This window comes from Tamandua tetradactyla, chromosome 10 (genome assembly GCF_023851605.1).
Source record: "Tamandua tetradactyla isolate mTamTet1 chromosome 10, mTamTet1.pri, whole genome shotgun sequence".
NCBI classification, from domain to species: Eukaryota; Metazoa; Chordata; class Mammalia; order Pilosa; family Myrmecophagidae; genus Tamandua; species Tamandua tetradactyla.
In genome coordinates, this window is record NC_135336.1 from 45,224,817 (window position 1) to 45,248,290 (window position 23,474).

At 38.9% G+C, this 23,474-nt stretch overlaps 1 long non-coding RNA gene across 5 annotated transcripts in view; it reads right to left on the reverse strand.

Moving 5' to 3' along the window:
* Positions 1–23,474, reverse strand: part of LOC143647888 (uncharacterized) — a 251,756-nt gene that overhangs the window by 122,389 nt on the left and 105,893 nt on the right. The gene's annotated exons all lie outside the window — the stretch shown is intronic.

A 23,474-nucleotide genomic window follows, 5' to 3' on the forward strand; every position in this document is an offset into this window, starting at 1 on the left:
GAAGAAGGGGAAGGGAGACTCAAAGCAGACTAAGAGCTTTCTCTAAAAATTCCTTCTAACCTTCAAATTATGACCCTTTTATACTCTTGATGTTATAAGAGGATTATGATTAGTGTAACTGGCTTTTAATAATCACCTTAAAATTTGCATTTTGGTCTGATAGCTCACCAAGCAATATGTTGTCCCTTGTATCTGGTTACCTCAGGCAAAAATTACATTTTATTGTCCTGTTATATCCTGTAAAGAACGTTTTCCTACTTTAACTTACCTCTTAGACTAAAAATTCTACTCCAGGGTATCAAACTGAGAAAAATATCTAAAATATATTTTAAAAGCTTTGTTTGCAAAGATTTCCATCACAGCTCTATTAAATTAACAAAAAAACAGAAACAATTCAAATATTCAAAATCTGAGAATGGTTAAGGAAAACTATGTAACTTCTACCCAGTAGAATCCATATATCTTCAAGTTGACATAGGATATTTTTAGGTTAAAATTTTCAGTTTAAGTGTTCAAAGCTGAACATACAAAGGACAACTGTGAAGAAAAAAAAAGTCCGGCATAAAAAAAGTTTTTAAAAATAAAAATATGAATAGTTTTCCTTATATGATGAGGTGATCAGTAATGTATTTTTTTCTTTCTAGTTCAAAATTTCCAAGGTAAGCTGTATTAGTCAGAGTTCTCCAGAGAAATAGAATTGACAGGAGATGGATGAAAATGGATGATAGATAGATAGACAAATGTAAATACTAAGTGATTTATTATAGGAATTGGCTAATGTGGCTGTGGAAGTTGGCAAGTTCACCTTCCATGGGCAGATCACAAATTGAAAATTCTGAAGAAGGTAAGCTGAATTTCCTAGGAGAAGACACAAGTTAGAAATTTCAGTGACAATTACATTCAATTTCCTAGGTGAAGCCAGCTGGCTGAAGGAGAGATAGAAATATTTCTTTCGGACTGCTGAAATCCTCAGTTCTCTCCTTAAGGCCTCCAGTTGATGGGACGAAGAGATTCGTCTTATAGCTGAAGGCAATGTTGACAGTAGATGTAATTAGTTGTAGATGCAATCAAGTGACTTATGATTTAAATCCATCTACGAAATATACTCACAGCCACAATCAGGCCAGTGCTTGCTTGACCAAGCAACTGAACACAATAACATAGTCAAGTTGACACATGAGATTAACCATCACATCAGCATTTGTTACTTTCATAATCAGAAAAAGAAAAACTTTTTTAACATACATTCTTGGAGCTCCACTCTACATAATAAAATAGATTCATCTTAGAGATGGTAGTCTTGATACCACTGTCATTTAGCCAAAGCCCCATTCTAGAGTAGATGGAAATTTATAAATTGAATCATCCTTTTTCTTTCTCAGAACAATAAAATAAACTGGCTACTAAGTGTTTCATTAGTAGGCCTAAAGAAACCTAGCAACTGGTATCAAGGCACTGAGCTATCATCTTATTATCCAAGAAGGATCTTTGAGGAATAATTTTAAAATATCAAAAGCTGAATAATTAACTATCCAACATTTTCTTAATCATACAAGTTAGTTTTCTTAAGGTTGGAATAACATTGAGATTTTTATTTTTCAATCAATGTACCAGGTAAGGAGGCATAGTTCTAAAGGATATTGAAGTTGCAGTAATTAACCAACCCATGTTTACCACTTTGCAGTATTAGTTGACCTGCTAACCTCAATCTGGAGGACTCACCTAACTTTTTAAGTGTGAACTATAGCAATTCTGCAGGCCAGTCAATTGTGAAGTCTGTCAAGAAATTATCACTACCGCCCCTTATACTTTGTCTTTCTTTATGGTGTTATTGGGGAATATTCAAGTTTTTAACATTTTTCAATTGGCATGTTTACTGGTTCTCTCTATCATTATACAGTGATACCATTCACGTCAAAACACTCAACTTTACAACTCAAAACTTACCATCACAGTAGGTAACTTCCTTAGGTTATTATCAAATGTCACTAACGCAATTGAAATTGAATAGCAAGTATTAAAATAAAATATCTGTCTTTAGAACTTCTTGGTAATCTAAAATAATAATTATATGTATTAGTGACACTTTGACAATGAAGCTCTCCATTTTCTTTTTCATCTGGATTGACCTTTTCTAGAATTTCTTAGCTAAAATGGGAAGAAACTGCAATTAGAGTATAGGGGACCATGTTATCATCATCCATCTGCTTTCAATCCAAAACAGTGGGTGATATAAGAGGAAAAGTTCTAAAGTTCCTTGATTGGAACTAATTCTTATCGACCTCCAGCAACTTTAGCAAAGCTCAGCATAGCAGATAACAGCATGATTAATGTTTTAATCCTCTAACAAAGGGGTGTTGAGCCTGTTACTATTGCTTATTCTCTTCTCAGAGTTTATTTTATTTTCCTTATCCAGATCAGTTGCCTCTAACTGGAGGAATTACATCTAGCCCAACAATATGCTTGCTACTTAAAGCACAAAGAAGCCATCAGGAATAAGACTGAAAAGGCCGAGGTTCTGTTAGAATCTAAGAAGTACTTCATGTTCTATACCATTTAATATTTAAATGCCCAAGTACTTACAAAATAAATTCAGAATATATAAATCTTTATCTTTGAGAACTTTCTCTATTCCTACAAAACTTGCCAGCATCCAAGTGCATTTATTACATGCCTACAATGCACAGGTACATAAGAGAGGTACAAAATGTCCTTGACCTCACAATGCTTACAATTTCAAGTCGAGACACACCACTGTTGGTGAGAAGGTATAATGGTATAGCTGCTGTGGAGAACAGTTTGGTGATTCCTCAGAAAGCTAAATATTGAGTTGCCCTATGACCCAGCAATATCAATACTAGGTAAATATAATACAAACCAACTAGAGGATCAGGAAGAACACAATTCAAATTTGTCATAGTAGTGTCAGTACATTATTAATGTGATAAGAATTCAGGGAAGGAAAAACCCATGAGGTTCTTGAACTATCACAAAGGCTGCCTGGAAAATGTTGAATAGGGTATCTTTGGAGGACATACATGTAGGGTTTGAATGATTGGGAAGGAGGGTGCATGCTAATCTCTTGCATGACCCATTACTACCTCGTTTTCGACTGGGTTTATCTTCTGGTTTTGTGAATGTCTTTAAATTTTTTGATAAAGGAGACCTTCATAAGGAAATCGATTTCTAGAGAAAACCTTACAGAAAACTCATAGTTCACCTACGTGCCTGTTCTTGCATGATGAACAATTTGAAGAATTGGCTTCGTTCAGGAAAATAAAGTTTTGGTATATGGCAGTCAGGTCAAGGGAGATTCTAGAGAAGAATGTCTGTGACCAGTTGATGGGGACAAGTGCCCTATCTTTCTTGTTAATATTAAGTCCTTATGAACAGCTTTGTAAATCTAAATTCCCTGCTACCCCATGCCATTCTTAAGGCAAGCAACAGCCAGCTATAACATGGCAGGCATCTGTACTGCCTCATTTATATAAGATACAGTGTAAAGAGAGCTTGCAGGGATTTACTAGTATGGGTTACAAAGAAAATTTTTCAATAGGTTTTCATAGCCAGAGGTTGCAAAACAGCTGAAAAATCTAAACTAAATTTAACTAAATTAAACATTTTTTAATAAACATCATCTTGTACCATTACAAAATGGTTTCTTCGTGTATGTTTTGGTTTTAACTTCATTTTGAAGCTGAAAATCTCTTTGTACTTAATGTTCTTTGCACCTCTGACTTGGTCCAACACTTCACATGAAAATAAATTCATTTCCAGCATGGGGAAAATGGCAGTCCTTCTGATTTATTCTCAATTCATTTGGTCTCCAGCTTTTACATTATGGGTTTTCCCTCATCAGCGTCTATCCCTGCTCCACAAACTGTAACCTTGGAATAATCAGTTCTTTTCAGACTGCTTTATTCTCTCAGAATGACTATAAAAAGTTCCCATGAAAACCATCTTTAGAATTATATTCATTATTTCCTTTCATCCTCAGCAACTGCTTATGGCATATTGATTGCTCTTTTCCTTTCTAAGAAGCCATTTGACATCTCCGACGGACACCCACTCGCCCACACCCATCTCAGGCCTGGAGAGAGGATAAACCACACACTTAGGCAGCATTGCTTAATCTGGCACAGAGCCTGGGGCTCTGAGCCCAGTGGCCTGCAGTGGCACCAGTAGCTGTCCACTGTGACAAAGCATCCAAAGCTCCACATTTCGTGCTCCTCTGCTGACTCTTCTCTGGCTGTCTGTGACCCTGGTTCTGGGACCAGGCAGCAGGGTATGGTGGTGGCACCAGCGAAGTGAAGATCCTGAGCACTGCAGATCTGCTGAAAGTCAAGTGCACAGCCTAAGGGAGCTTTCTAACAGCAGCCCTCTCATCCTCATGCTTATTACAAAGTCATGAGGAGCTAAAGAGTACCCAGCCGTAGGTCAAAGTGCTTTTAAACTGTTAAGTGTTGTGGGGAGGGGAGGTAACATGGATTTAGGGTCTCATTTCAATGGCAATCTGCTGTTATCCTTTTTTTTTACTTTTTATATATTAAATTCATAATGAAGCAGAAGTAACCTTTTTACTCAAATGAGGCAACTAAGACATTTAGGCTTATAAATTGATGACTAAGCCAGGACTAGAGAGAATGATCACTTTGATAGAAATAAAAAGAATAATAAAGTAGTATAGAATAAAGAGAAATCTATATGAATTTGAACGAACTTCAAGAATTTTTCTGATTTTAAAAGTTCCCCATGTCTCTGTGAAGTTGTTATTACTTAAACCCAAGCCGAAGGTTCTAGGGACGTGGGAGAATATTATATGAATCATACAGGAGTGTTCTCTGATTCAAAACCCTCTTTAATTTTACAGAAAGTAAAACACTCTTTCTCAATGTTTCTCATTTGAGTAAAATTAAAATTCCACCTTATTCTACTCTTTCCCAGTTATGTTTATATTCATTTGTCCCTTCAATGACTAGGAGCACATTAATTCTTTTTCTCCCAATTTGATCCTAGACTGGTGACTACTATGCTTTTGAAAGAAGAAAGTTAAAAATACAAATGATGTTTTCTTGTTGGATATAGATTTTAAGATGGCAGCATCAAATATGGATGTTCAAATAACCCTTTTATATTCACTCAATAACCCTTTTTACATAATGGGCACCAAGAATATTACCAATTTCTGTATTATGTGATTTTTCTGGTGTTAGGGTAGAAAAATATCAATGTTGCTAAATGAAACAATTAACCTATTACATAATCTTCCACAGGAAATGGTAAAATAGCTATTGCCGAGACAGTTAAATGAGAGTGTATAAAACACAGTAAGCATGCAGAGCAGAAACAAAATTCCTATCTGTCAGGCATGGATACATGACCATAATCGGACACTTTTCCTTTTCTCTTATGAGATTTCAAGATTTTGTCTCCTTTCCATGAACCTTGAAAAAAAAAATGGCCTTTTTGTTGTCAGTTGTTTTATAATATAATTGCTAGTCATTAAACTCATTTGGCTCAAAGCTAAAACAGGGCAATCATCTTTGTGGTTTTGAGCAGCTCAGTAAGAACTTACAGGCCTGTGCAGATGTGGGAGCTCCAGAAACCATTTACAAATAGAACCTGGTATAATCTCAGCCCTTCTATAGGTGTCCTTACAGAAGGAGAACTGCCCTTAAAGTGCAGAGACAGAGAGAAGAACAAGAAGCTCTCTCTGCCTCTTTATCTCTACAACCAATCATCCTTTCTTCTGCAACAGAAGCTTCCTACATTACTGCCTTGGACAGGTTACCCTGCTCAAAAGTCATCTGTGGGTCCCTATGTAGCCATAGTAAAATACTAAACTTGGATATAAATATCCACCATGACTTAATCCTACTCTAAGAAATATTTTTCTCATGTGTTTCTTTTTTTTGTATTAACAACTTCTTGAGCTTCTCCATGCCTTTGTTCAATGTGTTCAGTCTGTCTAAAATGGTCCCCTCCTGGCTACTACCTTTCCTTCATGTCCCAGCTCAAGATATAACCCCTCCACAGAGTCCTCCCCAATGCCCATTTCACTGTCATCTCACTTCTATGTAAGTATTTGTCCTTTCCATTCAATGGCCACTTGGCATATCCTGCCCTGTTGCACCCTGAGGTCATAACTTTAGTATAACTTAATCAAAGGCAAGGACATTATCTTGGACAATATTTCTCTTGCATTCACCATATGGCCCAGTAAGTGGGAACAACCCTCTGTCTCAGCCTTGTTCCCAGGCTCGTCTGTCTCATGTTATTCCTCTGTCTTCATTTTGTAGTTGAAGATACAGCCTCAGAAAAGTTGATTCCCTTATAAGATAGTCCAAAAAAGGAAAGCAAGCCCTGGCCTTCTAACTCCAAATCCAAGATCCTTATACTTTGCCATACTGCCTCCATAATAAGCATTCAAACATTTCTGTGGATCTGAACTATGACTATCAGTACCATCTCCAACCCTAGAGAATTAGTAGAGGAACAAAGGTGTGTGTCTGTACACCGTGTCAATAACCGATGGGGTGGAGAAAAAGTTCAGCTGTAGCAAAGATTTAAAAGCAACAACAACAAAAACAGCAATAGTTGTGACACTTAAGAACTTCCAAGATTTAAGCTTGTCACTGACTAGCTATACTTTTATGGGCAAGTCATCTTTCTAAGACTCAGACCCTTTTTCTATAAAATGTGTGGTTGAACAAGATAAATTCCAACGTTATCTTCCAGCTCTAATATTCTGTGATTCCTCGTTTAGCCCTGGAAAGAGGTTATGCCAGAACCTCACCCCTGCCCCTTTCTTCCCTTTCTTGGAGCTCTTAATCTATGTACCACACTCATCTTCTTTCTGCTGACATACAGAAAATTCAGGTCCAAGTGCATCTGGATGCTGGATCCACACACAAGTGCCTCCTTTCTCTGCATTCAATACCTGCCTGGTGGACAAGGGAGGTATGGCCCTAAGTCCCTGTCCTCGTTCTCTCTGTCCAAAATGAAAGACTCTTCAGGACTGTGGAAAACGGCACCACACTTCTGACTATAATTGACACCTTACCAGGGAAGAAAGGATGATTATTATGCAAAATTCCAGAAAACATCCTTTGAAATTGAAGTTTAGGCACCAAAGAACCATGTCACCTTCTTTGGGATTATTTGTAAAAATAGAGAATTATGTGTTTGGGATGTTTCTGACATATTTGGTTCTGTTAAAACCAGGAGTATGGACTTAGTAGGCTGTTAATATTTTCCATAAATTCTGATTCTGGAGTTCATATGTGAAAACACCATGAAACACTGAGCTTGGAAACTGGGTTTAGTAAGAACTAGCTTACTCTTTTCAGACTCCGTGATCTGGATCATCTTTGAAATAGGGCAGCAGAAGAGGATTTTTTAGTCATTTACATGTGTAAAAATTGGTCATCTAAATATCACTGATGAATTAAAAATCGCCCCTTCAAATAAAAGGAAAAATATATACAAGTAGAGTGGTAACTAATCTTTACAGATAAGAATTTTTTTAAAAAAATGAAAGGAGAGGTGTTGAACAGCATATTTAGTAAGCCCAGCAAAATTCTTAATAACTTAAATGTGACGCATAATGACTGAATAAATTAGGAGACCTTCACTGCATGCCCAACTATTAACCTAAATCTTTAATGTGCTATTATACAAGCAGGACCACTACGTGTTTCTGTCTAAAAGAAAACAGAATCCCAAGAAGTCTTCTTTCAGAGTTCTGCTGTGCAGATTAATAAAGCTAAGTGCCCTGATGTGAGCTTTCTTCACAGTGATGAGGACGTGATGCATTCAGGAAGGAGGGTGTGGGAAACAGCCCAGCGAAGCCAGAACAGTACATTCTCTTCCTGTCTTTCTCACTGACCATTAGATAAAGAGTAAAAGAGTTTCAACGTGTTCTTTCTCATTCCCCCACTCCCCATAAATTGGAGGTGAACTCGCAGACAGAAACTCTTCCCAACAAGCATAGGCAGAGCAACTCCCATCTCCATCTTTTCCATGCTCCCAAACTTTCCCGTATTAGTTTTCCATTGCTTTGTACAAATTCCCACAAATTTAGCAGCTTAAAACATCACACATTCATTATCTCACAGTATCTTTAAGACAGGAATCCCCACACAGCTTAACTGGGTCCTCCACTCAAGAGTCTCACGAGCTGCCATCCCGGGGTCAGGTGGGCTGCATTCTCATCTGGAGGATTCATGCAAGTTGCTGGCAGAATTCATTTCCTCATAGCATGTGACTGTGGGCCTTGCCTTATTGCCAGCTGTTGTCTGCAAGTCGCTCTCCGCTCCTAGAGCGGCCTGCAGTTCCTAAAACCTCCCCACAGTTCCCTGTCATATGAGCTTCTCCAACATGGCTACTAACTACAAGACTGCAAGGAGAGACTCCAGCTCCAGTCCACTAAGACTGGTGTATTATATCGTATAAGAGTCACATCTTTCACTTTGCTGTATTCTGTTGTTTAAAAGTAAATCACATGTCCTGCCCATACTCAAAGAGAAAGGATTGCACAAAGGGGTGAACACCAGGAGGCAGGAACCTTTGGGGGTCACCTCAGGGTCCATTTGCCACACTGTTCCCAGACAAGGAAGTCAACCCTCATGCCCTCCTCTCTTACCAGGACATTTCTCCCTACCCTCCGCACCCATCCCCCAACCCCCCACCCCTCCACTCTCACTGTTGTCCTGACTGCCCTGGGGCCTGGAGCCAGACCACACTCACAGCACCTGTCCATTCATTCTGAATAACTTATTGATCTCCTAATATGAGGCAGATCTACCTAGAATGGCAGGCAGAATAACGCCCACCCCAAAACAAGTCCAGGTCCTAATTCCCAGACCCTGGGAATAGGTTAGGTTGAATGGCAAAGGGAAATTAAGGTTGCAGATAGAATAAAGGTTGTTAATCAGCTAACTTTAAATAGGGATAGTAGCCTGGACTATCCAGGTGAATCCAGTGTAATCACAAGGCTCCTTGTAAGCAGAAAAAGGTGGCAGAAGAGAATGTGTCAGAACGACATGATGTGAGGAAACCCTACTGGCCTTTCGCTGCCTTTGAAGATGTAAGGAGGCCATGAGCCAAAGAATGCAAACAGCCCCTAGAAGCTGAAAAGTCAAGAACCTGGATTCTTCCCTAAAGCTTACAGAAGGGAAATCAACCCTGCTAACAGCTTTACTTTTTTTTCCACTGAGACCATTTCAGGCATCTGACCTCCAGACCTGTAAAATAATGTTTGTGTTGTTTTAAGCCACTGAGTTTGTGGTAATTTGTTACAACAGCCATAGAAAACTACAAGAACTGGGATCTGGAGATACAAATTTGAAAGATATGGTCTTTATCCTCAAGAAGCTAACAGACAAATGGAGAGGGACGCACAAAGATAACCTCAGGGGAGAGGGTAAGACTGCTCTTTGCCTTAGCACCAAGACCAGTCTTTCACCAGTACTACCCCTGAAGCCATTAACTGGCCTGCTTGTGGCTCTGGGGTAAGAACTTTTACATCTTCTATAATACAGAGGTGACATTTTCTGCCTTAAATATTAAAGGAAACAATAACAAGGTTTGATACATCTGGTCAACACACAGTGATATTTTACTATGAGAATCTTACTAAATGCCAAGAACAGATGATACAAAGATGAATAAAGCTGATGATTGCTGCATTAGTTAGGGTTCTCTAGAGAAACAGAACCAACAGGGAACACTTGCAAATATAAAATTTATGAAAGTGTCTCACGTGACCATAGGAACGCAGAGTCCAAAATCCACAGGGCAGGCTGCGAAGCCGATGACTCCAATGGATGGCCTGGATGAACCCCACAGGAGAGGCTCACCAGCCAAAGCAGGAATGCAACCTGTCTCCTCTGAGTCCTCCTTAAAAGGCTTCCCATGATTGGATTTAGCATCACTAATTGCAGAAGACACTCCCCTTTGGCTGATTACAAATGGAATCAGCTGTGGATGTAGCTGACGTGATCATGACCTAATCCTATGAAATGTCCTCATTGCAACAGACAGGCCAGCGCTTGCCCAATCAGATGAACAGGTACCACAACTTGGCCAAGTTGACACCTGTCCCTAACCATGACAATTGCCCTGCGAAACTTTAAACCACTGAAGAAAGCAAACACAAATACACTTACGAGTTTTACTCAAGGATGAGTGCTATTATAGAACCAAGTAGACCATATTTTGGAAGACAGATTGCAAGTAATTAAGTGTGAGTGATATTCAGTTATAGAAAGGTGACCTGTGAAATGGATCTTACAGAGTCAATAAGAATATACCAAGTAGAAAAGAAAATCAAGCCAAGTAAACAGCATGGCAAGTGTATGATGAAGTAAAAGATGTATTTGAGAAACCTGAAGTGGCCCAGAGTGATTAGAGTCTGGGATATAAGAGAAAGGAAGGAATGAGCTGAGACTGGTGAGGTATGAAGAGATCAGAATTGAAAGGAACTCTATGCAGTCCTTGGAGACACTTAAGGGTCTTCCTTCGGCAATGGAAGACTTAACCACACCTCTGCTTTAGAAAGGGTTTCTCTGGTCACAGTACAGAGAATGAACTGGACGGGTGGGAAAGAGAGCAGAGATACGTGGGTGGAGGCCACTGCCATGGACCAGGAGAAAAAGTATGAGGACTTGATTTAGACAGTGGATGTGAAGATGGAGAAGGAAAAAGGATATCTGAGAGTGATGTTTAAGGCTTGCAAAACTGAATTTAACGCAAAAGGTGAAAGAAAGAATTACTTTCCTAGGCTTCTCCTCAGGCAACGCAGTGGGTAGTGAAGGGCAAACCAGTGCTTCTCAAGCATCAGAATCACCTGGAGAACCTGTTAAAACACAGCCTGCTGGGCCCGCCCCCAGGGTCTCCCATGCACTAGACCTGGATAGGAAGCTATAGCTGAGCTGGGGGAGGCAGGTGAAAGAAAAGGTTTTAAGAAATGACAATGCAATTAAATTATGTAAGAAAAGAATTAGCAGTCTGGATTTCTTAAGGTAAGGAGCTATGCGAATTTAAGCTCAGCGTTATCTTTAAAATAAAACCTTTTTCAAATACTAATCAGCCTTGGATTTAATGGTTTATTTGAGAAATTTGTCAAAGCATAAATTATGGACTGGAACCTAGTGGCAATGTCAAACCTAGAGCATCCTAATATCAATGGTAAGAAGGCTTTACCAGGTAGAAACAAACATGAGAGAAGAGATGTAACATTATTTTTGTTACTGAAACAAAGCTTTAATTAATTATATATTGATTACCAAAATAACCATCTTCTTTCATTGAAGAAGGAGATGGGAAGAGAGTAAATGCTAGGGAAATAAAAGGCCATAGTGTCATTCAAAATTCATTTTGAAGTCAGAGATTAAGGAGATTCTAGATAGCTCACACTTGTGCCGTATAGATCATCTTTTTTCCCATTAGTTATTTTTATAAATGTCCACAAGTTTGTGCTGACTCAAATGTTCATATTTAATTTGCCTGTGCAATTTAATTTGGTTTTGTATTTTTATGTATAAATAACAATGAGATTATTAACTGGAAAGTTACAGCCTGTGGTCATATCTTTACAAGATCCTCCTGGGAGCTGAAGAAAAGTTTGGCAAACCAGAACAACAGAAGCTCACTTACTGCTTGAGTGTGGTTATAAGCACTTAGACCTTTTTCACCAGTGCATCAAACTCAAACGAGCATTTTAGAAAATTAACAAGTATTGGGAAGTAGAGAGGAAGAAAGGAGGGCCCAGAAGAGGGGCATGTTGCTATAGAAATATTTGCGAGATCACAAAAGGAGTGAAACTTATCTGACTTATAGAGCTCACCTCAGAAAGAGAAAAGCAATCTGTGGTGGCTCAATAGCCAGCATCTATGCATCAATTCATTCATTCTTTCATCTACTGTTTACTGTGCAACTACTATGTGCCTGGCTCTATGCCAAATCACAGAATATTTTCACCTGGCCCTTCCACTGTATCACATTATCAGGAATTTGTCAAGTACCCACCCTGTATTTGGCAGTATCTTTACACTCAAGGAATTAACAAATTGGAATTTGTTAGTAGCGCTATAAAACCCTGAAGCACAAACCTTTTATTACTATTATTTTTCAATTGGTTCTTTTTTCCACTCAGTATTCACTTCTCTGATAGCCCAACTCATCTCGCTGGGGGTTATTAAGTGCCTAGCAACCCCTCACATACATCCATTACACCACAAGTATCTGTGTTAAGAAGAAAAATAAGAGTTTACCCATTCATAACAAGCATGGCTCACATATTTGCATTTGTGTGAAAGAACATTTGAATTCAAAGAGTTTAAATGCCTTCCCTACAATAAATTAACCAGTCACAACAGAGTTTGATACAGAAGACAAATCTGCTAATTTCTGAACCGGAATTATACTTACAGTTCATCCGACCTAATAGTTATACTGAGCTCTGAACCCGTGTTTGCCTGCTTTTGAGTATTTTACTCTTACCTGCGTGCCATTTTTCACTGATGCTGTAAACATGTGGCTGCTGACTTCCCTTCAGTGTGTATTGACCTGTTTTCCCAGTCCCAGTAAAGAAAATTGAAACAATGTTTGCATTTGCTTCCAGTCTTACCTGGACTGACAGCACAACATCAACGGTTGGCAAGAATTAACAATATACTTTGTAGTGGTGAAGAAAGATATTTCTATGAAAAACCAACCAAAATGTAAGTCAAATATATGTCCTAGCAACTTGCTACTCTAAGTGAGGTCCGTGGACCAGGAATATTGGCATCATTTGGGAACATGTTAGAAATGCAGAATCTCAGGCTCAGTCACAGACCTTCTGAAGCAGAATCTGAAGTTTGGCAAGGTACCCTGGTGCCTCATATTGCACATTAAATTTTAGGAAGTATCGTCCTAGATTTCATGAGCACTAAGTCAACCGAGCTCCCCAACTAGAGTATAGCAACTAAATTACGTTGCTGAGTTAATAATTCCCTCACCCCCTCAGTAATGCTGAGCAGGACCCAAATCCTTCAAGGCTACCACACTTGTGTCCTCCAGCTATGGGCTGCCTTGTCCATTTACCCTAGGGTGCCTTCCTAATATAGGGTTTATATAAGTTCCACGTACTATGTATATGAAAAAGGTTAGGTAGCAAGAACTGTTCTAATCAACTGAGAGAACCTGAACAAGTGTTATAAGTATGAATTCAATTTTGTAAAATGCTTTAATATCATGAAATATTCCATAAAAGCATCAAGTGGTTTACTATCAACAGTTACAAGACACACCAGAATCCAAGAAGCAGCATAGCTGCTGTTATGTTTTGAAAACTTCCTGTTTGGCATCCCAAGAAGCAGGATGATATCTCAACCAATTGTTTTGTGAAAGTGACTTTTGTAATAGGTTTGAGACAGCTCTTTTTATCTGATTGGAAATGAGTCACCACACTGAATTCGTACACTCCAAGCATGAGAAGAAGCCAGGCTTATAAAAGAGCCCCTTACATTTCCTATTGTAAAATCATCCACATCTTACTTCTCCTCCAGGAAGATTCTATTTTACATATTTGTTTGAAAGAGGGTATTTACATAAATAAAAGCATGTCAAATACATAACTCAGATTCTTTGTAATGCCAGACACTCCAGAACAAAACATTCAAATACATTTAGCCATATTCATCTCAGCAAAACCCATATCCTCTAAACCTGAATTAATAAACGGGTGACTAGTCATATGTGGCTACTGAGATTTAAATATAAACTGAAATTAAACAAAATTTAAAATTCAGTTGCCAAGTTGCACCAGCTACATTTCAAGCGCTCAAAAGCCACATGTGGCTGGCAGCTACCACATTGGTGGTAGACAAGGAATAATTCCAGTATCACAGGAACTTCCATTGGAAGGTGCTACTCTAGGCTTTCCAAATATACTGCGGTTCCTCTTCTAAATTCCTGCAGGAGAAGAAGTGAAGGGCCTTTCTTTGCCATGTTATTGTTCTTTAATACATGACTTAAATCCAGTAAGGTTATATAATAAGCCAACCACACATTCACGCCCAAGAGCTGCTCCTCCACCCCCAGGATTAGAAACTGGTGATACTTTGCCCACCATGAAGGAAGATCATGGAGCTAGGGTGCACTTCAGAACTGTCGTCAGAATTTTTCTAAAGATGCCTCACATCCCCCCTCCATAGTAGAGTTTTCAAGCATGCCCAATCTATCCCTACTCCACCCAAATTCCATACCAAAATGACCATCGTTAACAAATAATAAAATGTGTCTGTTAATTCATTCATTCAGTCTCAAGAATACGCCCACTCATGAGGTCATCCAAGCCACAAATATGTATTGAATGGCAACAATATTCCAGGCACTACACTAGGCACAGAAGATAGGGCGATGGACAAATCCACCCTAGCTGCTTTTCTCATGGCTCTTACATTCTAGCAAGAAAGACACAATGAACAAGTCTGATAAGTGCAACACAGGAGAAGTAACAGATAATACAACAGGAAGACCTAGCCTAGTTTTATGAGTTAGAAAGGGCTTCCTGAGCAAGTGACATTTAAGGTGAGGTTTGAAAGATATCACAACAAAAGGGGAGGGAGATAGCATTCCAAACAGCTGGAACACCACAGACCAAGGTTTTGAGGTTGGGGAAAAAACAAGGCAGAATTGAAAGAAGGCAGAAGTAACTGGCTCAAAGATATTAAGAGAGATCAAGGTAAAGCCAGAAGTTATCAGCATCTGATCTGCATTTTAAAAGGTCACCCCAAGCAGAAACTAGATAGGAAGGGAGTAAAAATGACTTCAGAGGGATTATTTCAGATGTTCTGTATGGGGTCATGGGCTGGGAAAAATGACCATAGTGGTAAAATACTTGAAAGCTGCAAATCAGCAGACTCTGGAAGCAAGCAGATATCAAGAGTGAGAAAGAAAGAAGAGTAAAAACACGACTCCCAGATTTCTAGCTATAGGGATTGGTTGATTAGTTAAACTGACTAACACTGTAAAACAGCTGTGGGTTGCAGGGAACCGGGTATTAAAGTTAATAGTGGGGATAGTTGAGTTAAAAATTTCTGTAAAACATTCCAGAATGGAAGTATTGAATGGACAGCAGAGAGATCTGGGGTTATCATCAGGGCAGTTGAGATTTAAACTCCAGGAGACAATGATAACGCCTCAGGGAAGAAATACAGATTAAGAAGAAAAGAGAGCCCCAGATGGAGTCGCATCCAGCCCCAGATGGAGTCACAATGTGCATTCTGAGAAGGGCAGCCCTGCCTTCAAGAGACCTGTAGTCATAAATAAATGCAATGTTCCAGTTGATTTCTAAAGCCACAGAATCACCCAAATTCAGGCTTAGCAAACAAGGATTTGGAGCTGGCAGGAGGTTACTTATCCCAAGGCCTTATGCAGCATTTGAAATACCTGGACACATTCAGATCTTTTCATCCCCGTCTCTCTGGTTTAGAACAGAGTTAACTAGTGTTTCCTGATTTCCTAGATCTGGCAGGTCTGGTTCAGGAGAGCCAGTTTGCTCCCCCATCCCTTGAGATGCACTGCCATCTGGTGGTCATCTCCCTGCAGAACACCCCTTAACTTACTCTTCCTGTATGTTGGTTTCAGATTTACAATCCATTGGGTTGCCTCTTACCCAAACTAAGTTATTTTTACCTTCTTTCAACAGTATCTTTGAACCTGAAGTGTAATTGAGCAGGAAGATCAAGTGGTTATAAAAACAATGACCCACTTTCTTTTTTCTTCCTGCCTTTAAATATTGTTTTATGTGGCCGTAAGAATATTCTTAATGGAGACAGGGAATATGGATTGCAGAAGTGCTCATAAATTGCTATAACACCATAGACATGTTTCTACTAATGATATTAATCACATTTTTAACTGATTTATGGAATTCAATTAAGCCGAAGTTGTTTGTGCTTTTTTCTAGCATTAAGCCAAACTCCGGGTAATAAAATATATTTAATGGCTGAGAAAATAAACCAAAATGGTTGTTTTATTTCATGGTTTCAGTGTCAGTAACAAGCTTTGAAATATGGTTCTGTTTTTAAAAAACAATATTAAGCTAACACATATTTTCAGATAGGTAAATTTATAGAAACAAATCAATTATTCTGTACTTTCAGAGCTCATTCATGACATTGGGGCCCTCTGTGCGTTGTATTATGATCTACAGCCCTTTCTAATGCAACAGGTTTCAATTTAAGATAAATTTCAACCAAAGCAGTAAACTAATAAAGAAACTAATAACATCACCACTATTTATTGTAATTTAGGGCACCATTAAAAGGCTCTAAAACTCATTCTTAATTTTGCTCAAACTTTCCAGTTCAGTGTTGCACAGAATAATTATAAAGATTTTATTTTCCTGAGATTTCTAATTAACTAAAGTGACCAACCACCCTTGTGTCACCTGAGTCTTACATGTAACTTTCAGTTGTTTTAGGAAACAAAATTCAATCAAAGCAAAATTCCACAAATGACAAAACCATGAAACAAAATAAAAATACCACTGTAAAATCATGTACCATTTTAAATCTCTGAGTTTTCTGCCATTCAGATGTTTATAAAAACATCTCTATGGAATACATTCAGTCGTTTATCTGAAAGATGTCCAGAATTTTTATTTCTCTGAAATGTACCATAATCATCAATAAACACTGAATGGTGAATAAATGTAAAGAACGCTGGGCTATGTAGTATTAGGAGGTGAGTTAAATGAAATATTTACTGTCCTTGCAGTAACTTGAAACCTAAGACCCTGATGCAGACAATGTGTAAATCAACTAAGATAGAAAATATGAAAACACCCTGAAAATTATAAATCATTCAAATCTAAAGTATTGTTGTCATATAAAGTTACATCATAAACATCATTGTGAAGAACAGCTACCTCGCAAACACATACACTCACATACACAATCTGACCAAGTTAGTGAAATAAATAAGATGAGGAAACATATAGCAGAAGTTCAAAAGTATGGCAGCTGTGAAGGTTAGACTTCACTTGATGCTCCTACTAATTTTCAGTTTGGGGATTCAATGTTCATGAGGCAGCCTAATGAAATCCCTTATCTTTGTGTTTTCATCATAACTCTCTGATTTTTTTCTATCTTAATTCCCAGGATAACTATGGAGCAGCAAGCGAGCTGAAAACAGAAGGCCAGATTGTCAGCAGCACCTCTCTAAATACTATTTTGGTATACAGTGAGCAGTGATGTGTCTCCAGTTGATGCATGCAGTAAATTATGTGAAGCATCCATCCCCCAAATGTCCCATGTTATCATACACAGAGGTTCATGGTGCGTGTCTGAAGGATCTCTCTGCTCAGGAAGGTTTAAGTAAAGTTCAAACCAAATTTGCTTCCCAGTGGATATTCTTAAATCAAAATCTGGATGCCACAGGCCTGATTCATGAGCCTATAAAACCCTATGAATCCTGACACATATGGACACATTCTCAGATTCCCAGCAATTCTTCTTTTGCCCTTTCCTCTAACCGCATCAACTTCCCTTGGGTCATCATCACATCCCAGCAACTCATGTAGGAAAAGCAGGATTGCAGGAGAATTTACAAAATGCCCCTCTTAAAGTATATTTCTTTGAAACACCTGAATGTTCTCGTGAATTCCTATTGAGGGATAAACCTCTACGATCAGCCTCCAGTTCCCAGCCAAGGACTCACTCTCTTGACTTTATTTTTGTCACACTAGTTTCAAGATAATCTCCTACACCAGGCACTCCAGATTGAATGATATTGACTTTTTATGGCAAATGGTTAGTGGAGAAAATCCACACTGTGTGCTTAATTTAGCTCATACTTACTGAAAACCTAATATGTGAAAGATACAGAGCTAGAGCTGAAGAATATGTAAATGAGTAAGGCATTTCCCTAGCCTCAAAAAAGTACACACTGTAATACGAGGGGATCAACATGTGTACAATTAGCTAGGGTAGATGTCAGCTATGAAAAGCATGAATATTAGACTTTAAGAGAGCGATAAGATGCTGTAGAACAGAGAGAGCCAGTGGATGAATTTCAACAAAGGGTGTGATATGGTAATGTGTCCTTTACAATGGTCACTCCAGTAATAGTGTGGAAAGCCGATTAATATAATAAGACTGAAAAGTGGAAAGTTAGTAGACTCTTTTTTCCAGCAGACTACTAATAACACAGAATATGAAAAGGAACTCTTGTACTAAAACCATAGAAATAGGATCGAAGACAAGGAGACAGATCTGAGAGAGTTTCAAGAAATAAAGTCAAGAGAATTTTGGAAAATTAACTATTTCCATCACAAAGAACTGCTAGAGGAGCATTGCTTTAATTTTTTTTAACCTTTCTCACTCCATTTATTCAATTAGCATTTCCACACCTTTTAAACTTTATATTTCTGTTAGTATAGGTAGCAAAATATTTTCAAATCAATCTAAACTGCTTTATGACATATTACTTTCACCCTTTGCAAGTTTATTTAAAAATTAACTTAAATTTCACAAATTCAGACTTGTGGACAATGTCAATGGATACTAGAATAAAAACCTGTTAATAAATCCCCAACAGCCTTAGCTACTAATATATTCCTTAGCATATACTTATACCTCAAACATAACCTGTGAAGCCTAAATTTATCTTACAAAGCCAAAAACTGCTCCGTGAATCCACCATTCTACTGGGTATCCACTTCTGTGCATTGGAATGATCATGGAATCCTCTCTCTCCCTTGATTCTGTACCCAGTAAGTCACAGAGACTTCCAAGCTTCCTTTAGGTTCTGAAATTCAAATATCTTTAGTATGTATCTCTTCCCTTCTATCTCCAGCCCCAATCCTCAATGCCACCAGAATTCTTTGGATCCATTCTGAATGCAACAGCCACGTGGACCTTTCAAAGACATGAATGGTTCAGTCAGGACACTTAGATATGAAGCCTTCCCTGACTCTTGTAGGCAGAATCAGTTCCTTTTCTTATAGGTTACATCATAATCATCTATTTATATCTGTCTCCCTCCAACTGGATTGTGAGATCTTTGAGTGCAAAAGCTGTATCTTGTTCAATCAAATCCACACTAAACTGCTTCAGACTCGTGTGCACTTTGTTTGTCAAATTAATTAATTGATGGATTAAGGTGGCCCTTGAGCTCAGTGATTTTACATTAGTAATTGTATTAAATATAGTAGTATGTCAGTATATGATCTGTTTCTCCCACTCATATAAAGTGTTTGCATGCTGAGCCCCTGGTTTAGGGGATTAAATTTCTTTAAATCCCAGAAAATCTGAGGCAATACCTTAAACTTACTAGGTACCTAGGAGGCCCTAGTATTTGATTTAGGCAGTATCTCTCTACTTGCCACACAAACTGGTATCAGGTAGCAGCCGAAAAGCATATCCCCATATTTTTCCTATCTTAATAAGTTCCATTCAAGAGATCATTTCAGACAACTATTTCTCAGATCTTCTTCCAAAATCTATAGAGCCAACAGGAAGACTTACTAGTCCCTGAATCCTATAGGGCCTCCCTGCTTTGTTTGGGAATAAAAGCCCTAAGGGGAATGTAGTCATTGCAGGAGATCAGAAACCAAAATCTAAAAACTGAGTTATATTATCAGAGCCAAGTGCTTCTCTTCTGTTTGTTTCAAAACACTGTCCTGTCCAGGCTCCTAAGAAGCTTATGGCATCAACTAGCTGTCAAATGCCAAGTCACCCAATCATTTCAGAGCCAAATAGTTAAGCTCTGGGAGTAATGCATAAGCCCCATCCTCACCCCACTTCCACTCCTCTTCTCTAAACTGAAAATGTTTTCTTTATGTAGGTTTTTTCTGCTGAAAAAAGCACAAATCATAAGGAACAGTATTAACGCCATGCTAATATTTTACAGGGTGCATTTGCATTATAAGAAACCACATTGTCACTCAGAACTAATTAAAATACCACACTAAGTTCACATGCAGCCAATGAGGGCAAATAGTTGGTCCAAACTAGTCCCCAAAGAGCATGTTAATAACAATAACAGAATGTTTACTGAGGATGTTTTCTCTAAATCAGGTTCTGTGATAAGTGATCTATATACTTCTATTCTTTAACCCTCACAACAATCCTCTATGGGCACAATTATTCCTACTTAATGGATAAGAAAAAACTGAAGCTGAGGGATGCATATCATGTCCATATCTACACAACCTATAAACTGGATGAACTAGTAGAAAACAAGTTTGACTCCAGAACCTATCATCCCACCTCGAGTCTGGCTTATGTGTCACTGGAAAACTCAAATGTGAGGGGAATTGGTGCTGTGGCCAGAAGGATGCAAAGTCACAAAATAACCATGGTGCATCTTCCTGGAACAGTCTTCTCAATGGAGAAGTGATGAAGCATATTTTTTAAAACAAACATGGATATTTTATATTAGTAGAATGCAAACTTCACACACACTTTACAAAGAAAATAGAAGGTATCAAAAACACTGACTTTTTGAGATCAAACTGATTCAAGCTGTTCCCAGACTCAGCAGATTCTACCCGCTTCCTTTCCTCCCCGCACTTCTCCCGGGGGTATTTATTTGGCACTATACTTAATTTAATTGGCTTAAATGTGACCCAGCAATTGACAACAGTGAGAGATACATTCTAGAGGCAAAAAGCATGAGAGCAACACACAGCAACGGTAAGTTTAACTTAGGTAAACTGCTCATGTTCATGGAACCATACCTCAAAGGGTTGGATCCCAAAGCTCCCACCTCCAGGTGAAGTTCGAGACAAAGACTGGGTAGAAATCCTAGGCAAGGTAAAACTGGAACAAAAATAGAGTTAGGGAATCCAAAGCTGCAAAGGTTCCTTCAAATTCTCAATTCAGGATCTGCTAGTAAAGAACAGAAAGGGGAAGAGAAGCGGATGAGAAAGAGTGAGAGAGAGAGAGAGGATTGAAATGAAGGAAGTTGGGACACATAGTGTTTAAGTGTCTTATCAATTATTGGTGACCACTTGAACTTAGCCTTGGTTGATATTCCAGTCCTGTGTTGGGTATCTTCACGAGTTGCCTGAAACAGCATCTAAATCCTTTTCCTGTTTCATGAGTTCCTCACCATATGAATCTTGCTTAGAGTCAGAAATGAATCCCACCTTAGAAGCTGGAAATGCCAGACCCTTGAATATCTGACTTCAACTCTGCTGATCAAATGCACCTGCACAAAGGCAATTGCTATCCTTCCTGCTCCTGTCAGGGCTGCCTAAAGCCTAGGGGCTGACACAGCTAGAAGTGAAGCCCGTCAGTAGATCCAGCTGTAAAAGCTGAAAGAGGCCAGAGTCGGGCAAAATTTGGGATTGCTATTTGATGGTGGTGAAGGAATAAAATTTTGCATAAAATCAAAAGGTCTTAGAAATAGCCTTATGCCTCAAGCCTATGTTTTCCACTACCGTGCAAAAGTATGAAATCCATAAATTTTACTTGTGGATTTAACCTAATGACAGATCAGCTTCCCACTTCACTTCTATGAAGTCTGCATGATTAACTTAACAGCTCAAGAAAATTTTTATCTGTGTTCCTCTATCTCCATCTAGTGGATGGAGAATCAAATGCAACCCTGTCTTCCCTGGAATTGACAACCCTGGATCTGTAACTTGCATTCTATTCTGGTTTTTGTGACAGGTAAGCACTCCTTCCATTCATGGAACGAGCATCCATTTAGCTATGAAATGCCAATACCTTGAGGTATCCGTTGTGCCCAGGGCCAGAACTGCACATTTTGAACAGATTGATCTAGTGATGACTTGAAAATTGGGTTTAAATTTATGGTGAGACCCTATTTGAAAACTCCACCTTTAAAGTATTTTTATCTTTCTGGGACTTTTTGCTGCTGTGTAGCAATGCACACGCATACAGAAAAGCACAAAGAATTGACACCAGTTGGGATAAATAGAAGCTGTCAGCAATTATGTGTAGCTCCGCCTGCTTTCTTGGATCCAACTTGCACCCACGTTAGAGATGTGCTAATGCAATATCAAAGAACTTTTAAGCCAAGGAAATCTTATTGACCATCTGTGGTAGTTAGGTTCAGGTGTCAACTTGGCCAGGTAAAGGTGCCTAGTTCTGTTGCTGTGGACATGAGCCAATGGTACGTGAACCTCATCTGTTGCTGATTACATCTACAGTTGACTAAGAAGTGTGCCCGCTGTGATGAATGATGTTTGATTTAATTGGCTGGTGCTCAAATGAGAGAGCGCAACATAGCAAAACCCAAGCAGCTCAGCATACCTCATCTCAGCACTCGCAGCTCAGCCCAGGCCTTTGGAGATACAGAAAGGAATCACCCTGGGGAAAGTTGTTGGAACCCAGAGGCCTGGAGAGAAGACCAGCAGAGATTGCCCTGTGCCTTCCACATAAGAAAGAACCTCAGTTGAAAGTTAGCTGCCTTTCCTCTGAAGAACTAATGAAATAAATCCCCTTTTATTAAAAGCCAGTCCATCTCTGGTGTGTTGCATTCTGGCAGTTAGCAAACTAGAACACCATCTGATAAAGATGACAGTAAAGCTGAATAGAAGAAGGATGGAAGATATTGCCCAAATAACTGATTTCTGGGATCAGACTCATCTGTGCTGAGCCTTGTTGTTCTGGCTCTTTCTCCCCTTTCCTCTCGAGGTCATTCCACCCGCCTAAGTATGCCCTTTCTCTCTCCCCAAATTGATTATGGTATTTTTCATGGTTAATATTCTTAAGTAATAAATAAATAAATATTATTAAAACATAAGTCACAGAATGTTAGCATAAAAATATTCCTGCAGGGGTGGTGCGACGGTGGCTCAGTGGCAGAATTCTTATCTGCATGCCAGAGACCCAGATTTGATTTCCGGTGCCGGACCATGTAAAAAACTATACATATATAAATTCCTGCAAACCATCTAGTTCAACGTCTTTCGTTATACGAATAGGGAGACCAAGATCTCACTGTTTTCAATAACTTACCAACAGTCACCAAGCCCATTAGTTACAGAGTCATTGGAAAACAGTTCTGATGCCAACTTGCAACAGTCTGAAAAGGGAGCTGTGATGGTTAGGTTCTGGTGTCACCTTGGGCAAATGATTATGGCCATTTGTCTGGTCAGGCAAGCACTGGCCTGACCACTGCTGTGAGGATATTTAGTTCTGGTGTATTAAATCGCCAATCAGTTGATTGCATCTATGGTTGATTATATCTGTGATCAGCTAAGGTATGTCGCCCACAAAGAGATAATACAATCAGTTGATGGTGTTTAAGGAAGAAGAGAGACTCTTTCCCTGCTTCAGCCAGCAAGCCTCTCCTGTGGATTTCATCTAGAACCTTCATCAGAGCTGCTAGCTTCACAGTCTGCCTGTGGATTTTGGACTCTTCTGTTCTCAAAGGTGTTGCGTGAGACACCTTTATGAATCTCATATTGGCAGATCTCTCCTGTTGTTCTCAGAGAACCCTAACAC